Source organism: Lactuca saligna, chromosome 3 (assembly GCF_052625555.1).
Source record: "Lactuca saligna cultivar CGN05327 chromosome 3, ASM5262555v1, whole genome shotgun sequence".
In the NCBI taxonomy this organism is placed as follows: domain Eukaryota; kingdom Viridiplantae; phylum Streptophyta; class Magnoliopsida; order Asterales; family Asteraceae; genus Lactuca; species Lactuca saligna.
This window is the reverse complement of record NC_136419.1, coordinates 182,918,230-182,927,354: the sequence shown is the minus strand read 5'-3', so window position 1 is coordinate 182,927,354 and position 9,125 is coordinate 182,918,230.

Here is a 9,125-nt window from a genome sequence, read left to right as displayed (position 1 = left end):
TGTGTAAGACCTCTGAAATGTTGTATGATACTAACATTTATGTGTTTATTTCATAATGGTGATGATTACGTGTCATAGAGCAGGAGGATCAGGGACAGGATCAGGATCAGGATCAAGATCGGGTTCGGGTTCAAGTTCCGAGCCAGTGGATGAGAGGCTACACGAGTTTATTGCGTCAGAGATCACGAGAGGTATCCTTGATGCGACCCCAGTTATCTTTGGGTCGGTCAAGGAAGGGATCATAGAGCTGATGGAGGATCGCCTCAGGGCATTCAGGAGTGATATGGCATCCGGTCATTCAGGATCACGCACACTGTCCTTCAAGGACTTCAGGGGCAGTAGTGCGCCGGATTTCCATGGGGGTGAAGGACCCCATTGCTGCCAGTGATGGATTGCAGACATGGAGTCTGCACAGTTGACCAACTTCTGCCCTGAGGGGTCGAAGGTTCGATACGCTGCAGGATGTTTGAAGGGCAGGGCTAGGGATTGGTGGGAGTCGGTTGGTGACTCTTTGGGAGCCTCGGTTATTGAGTCAATGACTTGGTCGGATTTTGTAGTCCGATTCAGGGTGGAGTTCATGCCAGCTGTGGAGCTTCAGTAGTTGGCCAAGGAGTTTCTAGATATGAGGCAGACGACTGAGTCAGTGGCGGAGATCACTGCCAAGTTCCAAGAGAGGGCCTAATTGGTGCCTCAGTATGCGGGAGATGAGGAGATGCGGAGGACCCGCTATCACGACATGTTGAGAGCTGATATTGGAGAGCATGTCAGTTTCTCAGCATGCCCGACCCTGGATTCTATGATTTCTAGCGCAAGGGAGAGGGAGATTGATTTGGAGCACATCCAGAAGAGGAAGGCAAAGGAGGGACATATGAATGGGGCTTCGGGGAAGAAGCCCAAAGGAGCTGACACTATGCCGAAAGGCCAATCGGGGCAGGGCCGCTGCAGGAAATGTGGCAGTGCACATGAGGGAGTGTGCAGATTGGGAGCGTATGGCTTCTACAAGTGCGACAAGACAGGGCACTTTAGCAGGGATTATACCACCCATGCACCCACATTCCAGACATCAGACCTGATCTGCTTTCATTGCAATCAGAGGGGCCATAAAAAGGCCGATTGCCTGAGATTCTCAACAACAGCGCCAGTGGTGGTGCCAGCTCCCACAACCCTGCGGATTACTGATGGCTGGCAGGGCAAGGCAGAGGCTCCAGTGGTGAAGAGTCGAGCCTTCTAGCTGAATACCGAGGAGGCACACGCCGCACTAGATGTGGTGATGGGTATGATTTCTTCTCCTTATCTTTTTTTACATGTTGTTATGATGTTAATGTGGCATGTGTATGCTTTTTTAGGATCGTTCCACGTGAACGGTATCCCGGTGCAGGCATTGTTCGATTCAGGTGCCAATCGATAATTTGTTTCTCTTGCAATTAGCAAGAGGTTCCCTGAGTCTTCGAGCATGATGGATTTCCCTTTAGAGGTTAAGATTACTGACGACCGATCAGTACGAGCATCAACGGTTTTTAGAGATTGTGTCCTGAGGCTATTCGAGGAGCGCTACTTGGTAGACTTGGTTCCCATTTTGTTGTGTGGGAACAAGGGGATTATAAGTATGGACTGGTTGAGCCCCAATGAGGCGGTGATAGACTACGCGCAACAGCCGGTGCGCGTCAGGGCCCCAAGTGGGAGAGAGCTAGCGATTTAGGGCGAGAGGCCATAGGGCGGACCAAGCTTATGTTCAGTAGTGAGGGCTAGGCGCTACCTACAACAGGGTTGCGTTGGGTATTTCGCCTATGTCATGGATACCCGGGAGGCGGGTAAGGCATCGGTGGACGATGTACCGGTGGGGCGAGACTTCGCGGATGTATTCCCACAAGAGCTGCCTGGGATACCCCCAGAGCGAAAGGTGGAGTTCAGGATCGACCTAGTCCCTAGTGCGGCTCCGATAGCCAAGGTACCATATCGGTTGGCTCCTCCTGAGATGCAGGCGTTATCTACGCAGCTGCATGAGCAATTAGACAAGGGATTTATCAGGTCGAGTAGTTCCCCATGGGGAGCCCGATTCCGTTTGTCAAGAAGAAGGATGGATCGCATCACACGTGCATAGATGACCGGGAGCTGAACAAGGTAACGGTGAAGAACCGTTACCCACTCCAGAGGATAGATGACTTGTTCGACCAGCTTCAGGGAGCATCTGGGTTTTCCAAAATAGATTTGCGGTCCGGATACCATCAGATGAGGGTCAGCGATGAGGATATACAAAATACTTCTTTCCGGACTCTCTATGGACACTACGAGTTCATGGTGATGCGCTTTGAGCTCATCAATGCTCCTTCCATGTTCATGGAACTCATGAACCGTGTGTGCAGACTAATGTTGGACTGTGATAGTTTTCATTGACGACATATTGGTTTACACGAAGTCACAGGAGCAACATGAGGAGCATCTACGAGAGGTTTTGGACACCTTGAGAAGGGAGAGCTTGTATGCCAAGTTCTCCAAGTGTGAGTTCTGGTTGTGCAAGGTGTAGTTTCTTGGGTACCTTGTCAACCAGAATGGGATATTGGTTGACCCGGCCAAAGTGGAGGCCGTGATTAGATGGGAGGTTCCGAAGTCTCCATATGAGATTTGGAGTTTCCTCGGATTGGCAGGCTATTATCAGAGATTCATTTAGGACTTCTCCAAGTTAGTCGTACCTCTGACCCGACTGACCAAGAAATCAGTTGTTTTTCATTGGGGGCCTGAGCAACAAACAACGTTTAAGATGTTGAGACAGAGACTATGCAAGGCGTCGATCCTCACCCTGCCCGAGGGCATGGAGGATTTCATGGTGTATTGTGATGCGTCCATTTCGGGTTTGGGCACAGTTTTGATGCAGAGAGGGCATATCATTGCCTACGCCTCGAGGCAGCTGAAGCCTTACGAGGCAAACTACCCGATGCATGATTTGGAGTTGAGGGCGGTCGTTTTCGCCCTCAAGATTTGGCGACACTACCTCTATGGGGTCCGTTGTACCATCTACACAGATCACAAGAGTTTGAGGTACCTCATTGACCAGTCGAATCTAAACATGAGGCAGAATCGGTGGTAGATGTGGTGAAAGATTACGATTGTGAGATCCTTTACCACCCAGGGAAAGACAATGTTGTGGTCGATGCGCTTAGCCGCAATATAGCGCCGATCAGAGACATACGCACAAGGATGATCGTGGTGACTCCGTTGTTGGAGCAGATTTGAGAGGCCCAATAAGAGGCTATGGGGGAGGAACATCAGAAGAGCGATCGTATTGTGGGTTAGGTTTCCTCCTTAGATTACGACAGTCAAGGGTTATTGACACTACATTGTAAGGTATGGGTTCCTTATCTTGGGGGTGTACACCATGTCCTATTGGAAGAGGAGCACAAATCTCGATTCTCGATTCATCCCGGGTAGACGAAGATGTATAGGGATCTTCGACCCGATTACGGGTGGCCCTGCATAAAGCAGGACATCACTTGGTACGTAGAACGGTGCTTGACCTGCAGGAAGGTCAAGGCCGAGCACCAGAGGCCACACGACAAGATGCATCCGTTGGACATTCCCATGTGGAAATGGGAAGATATTTCTATGGATTTCATCACCAAGCTTCCCAAGACTGCACAGGGAGTGGATTCGATTTGGGTCATCATGGATCGGTTAACCAAGAGTGTCCACTTCATACCAATCTAGGAGAGCATATCGGCTGAGAAGTTGGCCGATATCTACATCCGAGAGGTAGTATCTCGGCATGGAGTTCCAGTCTCGGTGATTTCGGATCGAGACATACGGTTTACTTCCAGGTTCTGGAAGAAGTTTCATAATGAGTTGGGTACTCGCCTTTACTTCAGCACGGCGTTACACTCGCAGATGGATGGTCAGAGTGAGCGGACCATCCAGAATCTGGAGGATATGCTGCTGGCATGCATTCTAGACTTTGGTGGTAGGTGGGATACCTACATTCCATTAGCCTAGTTCTCCTACAATAAAAACTATCACACGAGTATCGAACGCCCTCCTTTCGAGATGTTGCATGGGAGGAAGTGCATGACCCCAATATGCTGAGGTGAGGTTGGGTTGAAGGTCATGGGGAGTATTGAAGTGGTACTCAAGACTACAGAGAGGATCCATAAAGTTCGGAGCAGGATTCAGACTACTTAGAGTCGGCAGAAAAGCTATGCTATCAAGCGTCGATCGAATCTGGAGTTCCAGGTTTGGGATATGGTGCTCCTGAAGGTGTCACCTTGGAAAGGCGTCATTAGATTCAGGAAGCGAGGCAAGCTGGGCCCCAGGTAGATCGGTCCTTTTAGGGTGGTGGCCCAGGTGGGCAAGCTGGCATATAGATTGGATCTGCTAGCCGAGCTTAACCAGATTCTCAGCTGCGGAAATGCTTGGTAGATGATTCTGCAGTAGTACCTTTTGAGGATATTCAGGTGGATGATAGCCTTAACTACATCGAGCGACTGATAGCCGTTCTAGATAGGAAGACGAAGAAGCTGAGGAATAAGGAAGTAGAGCTGGTGAAGGTGCAGTGGCAGCATCGCAAGGCCTCGGAATGGACTTGCGAGCCGGAGGATGAAATGAGATAGCACTATCACGAATTATTTTCAGCAGCAGCAACGGACTTCAAGGACGAAGTCAAAGTCAAGTGGGGGAGATTTGTAGCACCTAGGTTTTTCCCGGTATTATTATTATTCATTACAATTGAAGTGTGGTGTGGTTTGGGTTGGACTTTGATCTTTGGGCCCTGCTAGTGGACTGAGGGAGCTGCATACGTGGGGCGTACAAAGCCTGGTACGCCCAGCGTACTCGCAGAAAGGAAACGCGGAGGCAAAGCATGTACGCCTAGCGTACGTGTGCAGGCCCTTAAACCCTAAATTTTTAGTTTCTCCCTATATAAAGAAAATAACCCCCTGTTTGTTTAGCCTCCCTTCACTCCTACCCAGCCACCACGAAAACCCTAGCTCCCTTTGTGTGCCTTTGTATTCTAAAAGCCATTGTTAAGGGTGTTTGTGTGTTATTTTAGTGAGAAGAGAAGAAAGGAGCTTGAAGAAGAATCAAGGATCCACCAAGAGCTTTTAGATCCAAAGGGTTGACACCATTTCTGACTCTTTTGATGTATTAAGCTCCATACTTGACCATTATATGATTAGATTTGTTTATTTCGGGTTTTTATGTCCATTTTGGACCCCATTGTTGGGAGTTTTTGAGTAAGGTCGATTCGAGAGCTTAAGAGCTATCCTTTTTGGACTCTTGGAAGCACCTGGAGTCATAAAAATCGGATCTTGGTGGGTAAGCCAAAACCATGCAAGGGCTAGATGGTCATAAAGTGGGATTAATGGAACAAAATCATGTTTTTACCCTAATCTTGCATGCAAACACATAAAGTTCGTGACTTTATGGTCTAGAAGGTCTAAAAGGATCTGGATCTGAAATTTGGACATAAAGGTTGAATGTATTAAGTCGTGGGTGAAGCCCTAAGAAAACTGGCTAGTACATTGGGCATAGTCCCTGGTACACCGCGCGTACTAGGTCAACTTCCCGTATGAGGTCAAGGCCATCGTACGTTGTGTGTACATGCCAGGTACGCCGTGCGTACGCATGCAGAGTGGACTCCTTGGGTTTTCAGGTCTTAGAAGGTTGGGCCCAATTTGAAAAATTGGGCCATCAGTCGACCTTTAGGGAGTCTTGATAGGCCATCGGTGCGTTGGATTTAATGCGCTAGAGTGGGGTCTTTTGAATATTCTCAAATTGGGAAAAAGGGGTAAAATAGTCATTTTACCCTTAATAATGTTATATCTGATTTAGTATTAACATGTTCATGATAGGCGGGATTCTTCGGGGCAGCTACTAGGGACCACTTCCGCGAGTTAGACACCCAGTATCACAATGTGAGTTACTTTCCAGTAGCGGTAGGTCTACGGCCACAATGCCGACCCACCAGTACATGTTGTATATGGGATGATTGTCTTTGTTATATTCATCTAAGTTTGCTACTACATGATATGTTTCTGTGCTAGCATGACATGTTATATGTGAAAGTAGTAGTAGGAGGTGAAATAGTCCTTGTATGGCGGACGTAAGGGCCGACGGGTATGTCAAGCACCCTAGAACGGCTTGACCTAGGTAGGTCAGGCACCCCAGAACCGCTTGGCATTATTTATGTGTTATATTATTACATGGTAGCGGTAGGAGGTGAAATAATCCTCAGTAGTCAGGTGAGATAGACCGACGGGTAAGTCAAGCACCCCCGAACGACTTGACCTGGGTAAGTCAGGCGCCCCGGAATTGCCTAATAGTGTATTATTGTATGTGTTTGGTATGATGGGGGAACTCACTAAGTTTCGTGCTTACAATTTTCAGTTTTGTTTCAGGTACCTCTTCATCGAAGGGGAAGGAGCTGGCGTGGTAGCTGCAAATCACACACACATCAGATTTCCGCATTATGTGATTCATAATATTGTACTCTGACTTTTATTACTATTCGATGTTTTAACTTTTAGACATGATTTGATAATTTATGGTTTGATATGTTATAGACAATGTTTTCAGTAACCAGTCATATAATTACTTAACTAAAACAAAATTTCTGGACTCGAAATTTGGGATGTTACATTCACTCTCTCCCACCGCTTCCTTGACTGGTGGAGGGTCGTTTCCCGAACGGGTAGGATAGAAACTTAATCCTCATTAAAAGAATAATGAAATTATAAAGTAAGTAAACCTTTATAAATTCCCAATCTTAGTTACTTTAGGAAAATGTGAAGTAGGTGCTAACCCATTGAATTACACTTTGTACCTTACCAAGTTGTTAGTGGAGCGTGTGTGGTTAACCAGTACACTAAAAAGGACTAGTAAGAGTGGAAAAGGGTGATTTAAGTTTTATCATAGATCGGTGGAGCGCATGTGGTTAACCGATACATTGATTGGGTGATAAAATTAAGGGTACCAAGTCAATTTGCATGGTTATTCACACCTTATTTGTGATCCTCGGCATCCCAGTCACAAACTTGAGAGACACAATCGAGATTTAAACATGCCATTGAAAGTTTAATGTATCTCAAAAGATCTAGGAGTTTCAAATCCAATTGAAACTTAATAATTTATTTTGTTTATAATGGTGGAAATCGGTAAATCGTCATTTACCTACCGTCAAATATTTTATAGCTTGGATTACGGCATCCCTCTTCCAAGTTATGAAATATTTTGTAGGGTCCTAGCCTTAATATTTCATTTAGGTGATTTATTAAGGACTCTTTATCTAATTAAAACTTGTCTTTCTTTTCTTTCAGATGTCTTCCAACACTGCTGTTGGCTAAAACCCTATAGGCTCTTTTTCCCTCATGAATTTGTGTGGGAAAGTCACTTTTGATGCTTCTAATTTCAATGAATGGATTAGGAACATCAGAATGATTACCCGCTATCATGACAAGGAATATGTCCTTGACAAGGAGCTTCAGGTTATCAATGAGTTGACTGCTACTCCTGAGGAGATTGTGGAGTTTGCAGCACATGAGAGGGATGGTACTAAAGTGTCCTGCATTATGTTGGCTACTATGACTCCCGAACTCCAGAAATCCTATGATGATTTCTACCCCTATGAGATGCACCAAGATCTGATGGAAAGGTACCATTAGAGCGCGCATCAAGAGAGGTATGAAATCATCTCCTCCATGATGACAGCCAGAATGAAGGATAGGTGAACCTATCACTGGTCACTTGCAGAAAATGCAAAGGTTCCTGGACTGGTTGCTAAAGCTTAATGTGGACTTCCCTGAGGACATGGCAACTCATATCATTCTCCATTCCTTACCTCCAAGTTATGATCAATTTCGTATGACTTATCATATGAACAAGGAGGAAGTCACACTTATCAAACTTCAAGGACTTTTAAGGACCACTGAAAGTGGCCTTAAAGGTAAATCGGTTGTTACTTCTACTCCTACTCCTACAATAGCCCCTATTCTGGCAATTGGGTATAGAAAGGGGAAAAAGAGGAAGACCCCTTCGAAGGGTACCAAGGGAAAGTCTCTTGATGGCTGCTCTTCAAGTGGGACCAAGAAAGGTCCTATTCCTCCTTCTTCAAACCCAAAGGAAGCACAAGGCTTCTACTATCACGAAAAGGGGCACTGGAAGCCAAGCTGCCCTAAGTACTTGCAGGATGTAAAGGATGGGAAAGTTAAACCCACCCATACAAGTATTTATACCATATTGTCTAAAAACTCATTGCATACTAACTCTTAGGTGCTTGATACAGGTTGTGGTATTCACATTTGTACTGATCTGCAGTGCCTAAGAAGTAGTGAAGAAGTGGAGCACGGGAAGATAAACTTAATCATGGGCAATGGGAAAGCTTCACCTGTGACCAAGATTAGAGTTTATTCTTTATTTCTTAATAATGGGTTAACTTTTTATTTGAATAAATGTTGTTACTCGTCAGAGATGGCGAGAAATATTATTTCCTTTCATAGTTTGTACAAGAAAGGATTCACATTTTCATTTGATAATAAAATTGGTGCTATTGATGCTTTTTATAATGATGTGTTTTATTTTAAAGCATTACATTGTGATGGTGTATATGAAACTGTGTCGATTGTAGAAAACTTAGGAAATAATGTATTTCATATTGATTCTTTGATTACCTTGGATAAAGCATCCTTGTGGCATTGTCGTCTTGGACTTGTCAACAAGAAGCGCATAGGCCAACTCCAAAAGGCTGGAGTTTTGGAATCATTTGACCTAAAACCATATGATAGTTGCGAGTCTTGTTTACTTGAAAAAATGATAAAGTCACCCTTCACTTGTACTTATGAGAGGGGTGAAGGTTTTTTGGACCTCATACACACAGATGTGTGTGGACCCTTCAAGATCGTTACAAGGGATGCTAATCGCTACTATATGAATTTTACTGGTGATTATAGTAGATATGGATATATCTACTTAATTAAGCATAAGTCAGAAACCTTTGAAAAGTTCAAAGAGTTAAAGCAGGAAGTGGAGAATCAACTGGGTAGGAACATCAAGATGCTCCGATCCGATCGGGGAGGAGAGTATCTTAGTATTGAGTTCCTTGACTATCTTAAGGAATGTGGGATTGTCTCATAATTGACATCTAC